The 7,821-nt window shown below is 39.9% G+C and overlaps 1 long non-coding RNA gene across 2 annotated transcripts; it reads left to right on the top strand.

The window, feature by feature from the left end:
• The first annotated feature begins 851 nt into the window (after nucleotides 1-851).
• On the top strand, nucleotides 852-4,246 carry LOC137189362 (uncharacterized). Of its 2 annotated transcripts, none has more exons than XR_010929623.1 (5): nucleotides 852-2,427; nucleotides 2,537-2,638; nucleotides 2,759-2,815; nucleotides 3,045-3,180; nucleotides 3,538-4,246. It is a non-coding gene; the product is annotated as an uncharacterized lncRNA (long non-coding RNA). The 2 variants fall into 2 exon arrangements; XR_010929622.1 differs by having other exon boundaries at nucleotides 862-2,427; nucleotides 2,537-2,581.
• Nucleotides 4,247-7,821: the final 3,575 nt, after the last annotated feature.

Genomic DNA, 7,821 nt, shown 5'->3' with positions numbered 1-7,821 from the left:
TTATGGAGCAATGCAAGGTCAGCTAGCTAATTTATTTGATTTATTAATAATATTTGTATAAACAAATATAGAACCACATATATATCACATTTGTATCAGATACATTTCAATTCATACTTTAAGTAAGGAGGAGACATGCACATTGGATATGGTGATGTATATTCTGATATACTATTTTTCCAACACTTAATTGAAGCTACAGTATATATTAATTGCACACAATGAAGTATTCAAATCCAAGATGCCATGCATTTATAGCAACACCATTCAGTCAAATATATAATGTCTTTCCTCTAATTCAGCCTGACATACACTCCACAAAAAAAGTAATCAGTTAATCAAATGTGTACTTAAGGGTTAAGCTGTGTTTGTACAAATTAAGGGATGCACATTTTAAATAAATCAATTGATCAAGAGAAAACTATTATAATTCACTAATACAATATATATGTATCTATGTAATGCATAGAGACAAAATTATATCCAGGTGCCAGGAACAGATCTTCCTCTAAGTTTATTCAAAATGAATTGGACCAAAGTATCTACAACAATGTGAAAGCACAAGATTCACATTTGTTTTGAAATTTAAGATGAACAGGAAATGTAATCAATATGATTTAGAGAACTCCACACATTTTCTTTCCTTCTGGCTGTTTTGAAAACATAGCACAAAGGATTTTGGATAGTGCAAATTTAAATTGTCTATAAAAAAGTAAATATAGCCCAGATGATACAATCTGGGTTTGTATGAATAAATAAAATACATTTTAGCACTGCTGCACCCTAGGTGACTGTGTGGCCATATTGTGAAAAGCCTAAAGGTTGTACACAGAAAACCTAATGTTACTTTCTCTGTGTTGTTCCTCAAGCTCTGTGGGCCTCAACTATTGCTCCTCCTCCTCTTTTGTGCTATTGGCTGGGGAATCTGATTGAACACATTGACTCCTCAGATTCTTCAGCTGGTTTTATGTTACTCCCTTCTTAATTGGGAGCTTGTCCGTATCCAAATTGGCCAGTTTCCCGGTACTAGATAGTGAATTTTCGGAGTCTTTGTATAAATGTTTGTTTGCTGTTGGATGTATTTGGCAGATTGTGTAACATGGCAACTAGTGTTTTTGATTTGGATAACTTTCTGAGCAGTCCTTTGTGGGATGGGTTGAATGTGTGTCAAAAGGAAGACTTATTGTCTATAGCAGCACATTTTCAGTAACCTGTGACAAGACAAATGGTTAAAAAAAGACGTGAAAGCCCTAACTGCAAACAAATTAGTGGAGGAAGGGTTGCTCACTCTACCTGGATTACCATGCTTTCCAGTTTCTCCTAAAACATCTGCTGATGACCAATTGAAGCCTGCTGTGCTGAAGGGGGATGGGGACCTGCCTGCTGCTGGAAGTCCATACAAGCTTGGAAAAAAACCCCTCACCTTTATTTGATACTCTCTCATTCACTTATGAGTCGAAGGAAGAGACACTTGTAAAAGTACGTTTAGCACGCTTGCAACTGGAGGCTCAGGATAAAGCTCGAGCCTGTCAGGCAGAGTTTGAGCTTCATAAATTGGAGTTAGAGGCAGAAACAGACAAAGCCCTCAAACTTAGGAAGCTGGAGCTTCAGTTGGAGATGGAGAAAGAAATCAGACTGCGTCAGCTAGGGTTGGAGGCAATTGGCTCTAGCACACTTATACAGCCTAAGACTGCAAACCCCAATATCTCCAGTCCGGCACCCACTCCTCAATCAGCTTCCTCAAGTTCCTTTGACGTGTGTAAAAACATTGTGTCATCTTGAGAGTCAGAAATTGACACCTATTTCAATGTATTTGAGCATGTTTCTGTCTCATTACACTGGCCAAAGGAGGTCTGACCTCTACTACTTAAGTTTAAATTAGTTGCAATGGCCCAGGAAGTCTGTTCAGCTTTGTGCTTAGAGGATAGCCTGCAGTATGATATAGTTAAAAAAGCTGCCCTCTGTGCCTGTGAACTTGTGCCTGAAGCGCATAGACAATGCTTTTGTAATCATATGCAAACAGAAAATAAAACTTCTGTGAGTTTGCCAGAGAGAAAACAACTCTCTTCGATAGATGGTATGTAGCAACTAAAGTTTCTGACTTCAATGTACTCCGTGAATTAGTGCTACTGGAAGAGCTCAAGAACTGTGTGCCTGAACGGACTGTTGTCTGTCTGAATGAACAAAAAGTGTCCACCCTAAAAGAGGCCGCAGTAGTTGCTGATGAGTTTGCACTGACCCATAAAAATGAATCCTTGAGTAAATGTGACACCACTTCTGCACAAGACCTGCAACAGACCTAAGCAGCCATCCCCTGTTCCGAAGGCTAAGTGGGAATGTTTCTATTGTCATGAGCCTGGTCATGTTGTTGCGGAGTGCAAAACATTAAAGTGCAAGCAGTCAGCTCAGGGAAGGCAGACAAAAGGGGTGAGTTTGATCAAAACTGTCCAATTCCAGTGTTTTGAAGAATCACAAAATGAAGAGTCTGATCCTTGTTTTAAACTCTTCATTTTTAATGGTATTGTGTCCTTAACAGGAAAACCAGAGGATGAACAACCACTTAAAATCCTAAGAGAGACTGGTGGGTGCTAGTCCTTGATCCTGTCAGATGTGTCTAAATAAAAAATCTTCTTGTCATGTTAGTACTCTGATTCAAGGTGTTGAAATTAGCTGTGTTACTTTGCATTATATACATATCAAGTCTAACTTAGTCCGTGGTGTCTTTACTGCTGCACAATGTCTTCTTTCCCCATTAAAGGTGTTGACTTGCTTGCCTGCTCCTAAGGTCTCAGAGCTTCATCCTGTCGATGCCAAGGTAACCACCATTGTAATCTTTCCTGTGCCTGCCACCAGGCGTGAGTTGCATAGATTTCCAGGGATGGCTGTCTACTATAGGTGTTTTTGTAAAAACTTTTTGCAAGCTGTGGCTCCTCTTACCAGTTTGTATAGTCCACAACAACCATTTGTGTGGACAGTCAATTGCCAGCATGCCTTTGAATGTGTCGAAACTCTTCTGTCGAGTTCTCCTGTGCTTGTTGCTCCAGATTTTTCCTGACCATTCAAAGTGGAAGTGGATGCAAGTGATGTGGGAGCCAGAGCAGTCCTCCTCCAGGATGATGCACATGGGATGAGCCATCCAGTCTGCTACTTCTCTCAGAAGTTCAACAGATATCAGATGAGGTATTCAACCATTGAAAAGGAAACCCTGGCAATGCTGCTTGCCTTATAACAGTTTGAAGTCTATGTGGGATCCATCTCGCTACCAATGGAGGTTTACACTGATCACAACCCACTTGTGTTCCTATCATATATGTACAACCACAACCAACGTCTAATGAGGTGGGCACTTATCACTCAGAACTACAATCATGACATAAAGCACAAAAAAAAGGATGTGATAATGTTGTGGCTGACGCCCTTTTTGTTTGGAAAATGCTGAAGTGCACAAACATTCTATTTTTTTTTATGAGTGGGGGATTTACATTCCCCCATATGTGAATGTGTAATTGTGTTAACCTGTGCTGTGTTTCTCCTCAGGCTCTGTAGACCTCAACTATCGCTCCTCCTCTCTCATGCTATTGGCTGGGGAATCTGGGGACCTGTGGACAATCACAGTCCAGCTGGGGGGTATATAAAGGCTGATGAGCTGCACTACTAGGCCCTTGGCCACTTCTGTAGCCTGGGTACACTCAGAGTGTTGTGGTTTGAACTATTTTGCCAGGACTTAATCCATAGCTCTTTTGTCTGATGTTGTCTAATTAAGGTCAAAAAGGTAGCGATTTTGCTGTTAATTTTCAGTTAATCCGTTCATTAATTTAAGATCAGTATTTATTGTTTCTGAATTGTAACTACTTTTATTCCTTGCCAGTAAGCCCTGTGGGGGAGAGCTGCCATTTCTGTTATGTTCCCTTTTCTCTTGTTTTTTCTTGTGTTGTCACGAAGTTTAGGATTGTAACTTTTCTTTTTGGGTAGTTTATTTAGTATTGTGGTTTTATTTCTGTTCAGGGTTGCTCTAGGGGGTGATTACATTACTAGTAGTGTAATGTCCTAGAATACAGTTAGTTATTTTATTTTAATAAATGGCAGGGAAACCTTGTTACCTGTCATAAATTAATTTATCGTATGTAATACACATCGGATTGTCTACATTTTAGAGCTACTACAAGATAGGGATATGCAGAGAGCCCAGTATTTGTATTTGTATCTATATTTGTTGAGGCAGCAAAATTATTTGTATCTGTATTGGAATAAAGTGGGAATAGGCTTAAAAATCTTGTTTTTGTTTTTTATTACGCTTTTAATTTTAGAAAATTAAAGGGTTACAATAAGTGTTCATGAATAAACTACCTTATGAAGTAGGTCCCCACACTGGGTCTTGAACTGGAGTTTCCCCAGATCATAGACAACTGCATTGACTACTGAGCTACAACTTTACTCATCACTTCACTGCAGACAGACCTCTACCTATTTATACACCCATAACATAGAGACAGCACAGCATGTAATGTGTAGGGAAGAACTTCAAAGGCAATTCTTGTTTTGCACTTTTCATTTACTGCATATTTTTTACAACCTAACTTTGCGGAAAGAAGGGGAACAATGGGTTATGGAGAATTAGGAATTAGGAAATTTGCGTCATGTAGCACGTGGATGTGAGTCCCCTTGTTGAGACCTGCTGCTAGACTAACAGTGGAGCAGAGGACAGAGACTGAGATAACAACGTAACCTACCTGCACACTGGTATTTGACGTGGGGTTTTTTTTTCTTCCTGAAAACAAATAATTTTTAAAATATTTGTATGAAACAAATATTCATAAAAAACCCACTATTTGTGCTTTGCCGAATAATGTGTTGTATTCGGGCACACCCCTTCTGCAAGATGAATCTCGGTAATTACTTTTTTTTTCTCCACATGGATTCTTAAAACATCTTCTGATATTTGCTTCTCATGTTTGCTGTACTGTCAGGTCTGCTAGACAGCCTGCTTGACACAAATGAGCGTGTGTTTGTGTGAGTGAGAGAAAGACAGAGAAAGAGATGGGGAGGTGGTGAGTCCCTTGCCTATGCAGCAATCGCTGACCATCTTAAGCTTCTCTGACAGTGATCAAGTGTGGCTTACCGAGACAGCTTAGGTGATTGAGGTGTCCACAGAGGCAATTTATCATGCTATCAGGGAGCACAAAGATGACAAGTTGTTTTATTGTTTGAATCAATTTTCTACTATTTTAACTGCAACAACTCTCATGGTTGAAATATAGCAATATTCGCCATCATCAGTTCTTTCTTCCTTTAAAAAATCAAGTCAGTTAAAGATGGAGGAAACTCTAAGATGGCAATTATAATAGCATAAACAGGTCTAAACCAAAGAGCAGGTGAAAGCCTGTGAGTCATGTGTTCATCAACTGTCAGACGTCTCCCCCAGCTATCTGTCAAACATCCAACAACTACACACGTACAGCACACGCACTTCAACACAATCACATTCACTCAAAATTTTCCTTTCAGCAAAATATCACTGTGGATGACAGGGTGCCATTAATGTGAACAACAGATCTAATCATCGGTCAACCACAGCAACAACATCAAAACATCAATATGTCATCAGCAATTATCAATAATCTCTATGGAAAAGGAACGTCATAGCTATTGAGTAGAGAAGCTGTTGGAGCTGATTCAGTTTGAAAGAGAAATATATAAAAAAGGAGGGAGGACCATAGAAAATAATTATAGGTAAATGAGTCTAGTGTAAGAGGTTAGACAAGGAGCTAGAAGAATGGATGTAAAAGGAGTAGATATGAGAGGAAGACCAGAGTAGTGAGACGGCATGCATGAAGTGCATCAGTATGCATGTCCCACAGGACTGTTTGTGTAGTTTGCTCCGGTTAAAAACATTTCTACAAAAGACAACAGAATCTTTTATTGAACTAACATTAAATTTTAATGCTAAATGGCACTCCCTTTCTGTTTCCTCTTGTTTTTTCAAGTGACTTGATAGCCTTTTATTGTTCCCATGTTGCCTTTATTATCTGGGGGCATTGTGTTTCCTTTTGTGTTGGGTTTCCTTCTTCTCCCGCTCCACTCCTCTCCACTGCCTCTCTCTTTTTCCTTCACCTGCTTCTGGCCTTCATCTGTTTCTCCCAGCTTTTGACTTGCTCTTGTTTTCCCTCTTTCTATGGCTTGACTAGCTGTATCATCCTCAGGAGATTCTGACATGATATTAAGTTATAGTTACAAGGCAATACTGTGATGTGGATCCTGGGGGAAATCTCTCAGATCTGGAGTATGCCATTTTTACTAGAGGAGGCAGGTGTCTGCCTGGCTGAACCAAACAACGATATATTTAATTTTGAAAATGGATACATAGAATCACCTTCGAGCCACCAGGGATTTTCATTCTGCAATGAGAAAATCTACCTTTTTTTCTCTCTTAGCCCAGGAGGATGTTAATTCATTGACAGAATGAGGTATGATTCCAGCAGTGACAGGTGTAGGCATAGGCAGGTGCTGGCTTGCGATACTGTCATGGAATTTATGTCTCTCGTCTCACAGCGAGGGCCTTGTCTTTACCAGCTGCTGCAACCTTGTGAGGAGAAAGCTAAGAGGTTTTAATTAGGAGTAAGAGTGTCATTAATTACACATTGGTTCACATTCACATCACTGTCTTACTGAGAACTTCCCTCTACCTTCTGACTCCTCCCCTTCTCCCTCCTTGTCAGTGCGGTACCGATTTAAGTACCCAAGAATTTACTCCTTTGCCTACCGGGAAAAGGAAAGCAAATTTGTTAATTTGATTAATCGCACTCCCAACTCCCTTCATGCCACCCCTCCACCCCAGTCTTCCATATCATTCAGTACACTTTCATCTTTGATCTAGGACCCCCATGGGGAGTCATGTTTGAAAAGGCAGACCCCTGACAGCTCTTTCAGAGGGCGAGGATTTAAGTGAGAGGGGGTTATATGCGGCATATTAGTCTTTTAAACGACTTGGGGAACAATGAGCAGAGAAATTTCTTATGAAAAGCACCTAGGTTCATTACTCTAACTAATTTAATTTTTCCCTTTTGTACAAACGAGATGATGAGGTCATAACTCAGTGCGGAAACCTGAGACAGAGGCTGTTGCTGCTGACAATGTGATAAAGACCGTAATATGCTTAAGTTCCCTAGATTTATCCTTCAGAGAGAGAGACTTTAATCTTCCGATGTAATATAGCCAGGTTTTATTAATATTCATTCATAGGTATAATATAGCCTTGGTATTATTAATGTCCATTCATATTTTTTTCTGCAAGGCATTACAGGCAACTGGTGCTACACAGTAATCAGCAGGAGAAGACAGAAGGTGATCCCAATTCTCAATTGTAAAGATAAATTTTAGGAGTTTAATGGTATTGGTAGTTAAACCTGTCACCTCACAGCCAGTTCAGGGCAAGGTTGGTTGGGGCCTGTCTGAGAGTACTTCGAATGTTTGAGAGTACGCTGTGTCTGCATGAGTTTCCCCAGACACGGAGTCAATTGCTCTCCTCTCATAATTAGGTGAAATGGCAATTGCCCATAATTTGAGGGTGAATGTGTTTGTCTGTCTATATATATGTTAAACTGTATGTTATGATATATTGGTGACCTCTCCAGGATGTACAGGCTTCAGTTTTCTGTGATCCTGAACAGGATAAATATTTAGAGAATATATAGGCTTTCAATGGCAATGGTTCTGTCTGAATAGAGTGGAGTAGATAAAGAGTAGGGGTTTCTTGCACAACTTCACCTACTTCCAAGGTGCATGAAGAAGGGAAAGAAGTCTAAAGAGGTCAAAAGTCCAGCA

Source organism: Thunnus thynnus, chromosome 1 (genome assembly GCF_963924715.1).
Source record: "Thunnus thynnus chromosome 1, fThuThy2.1, whole genome shotgun sequence".
Taxonomy (NCBI): Eukaryota; Metazoa; Chordata; class Actinopteri; order Scombriformes; family Scombridae; genus Thunnus; species Thunnus thynnus.
The sequence above is the reverse complement of the archived record's forward strand: the minus strand, read 5'-3'. Positions and strand labels throughout refer to the sequence as shown.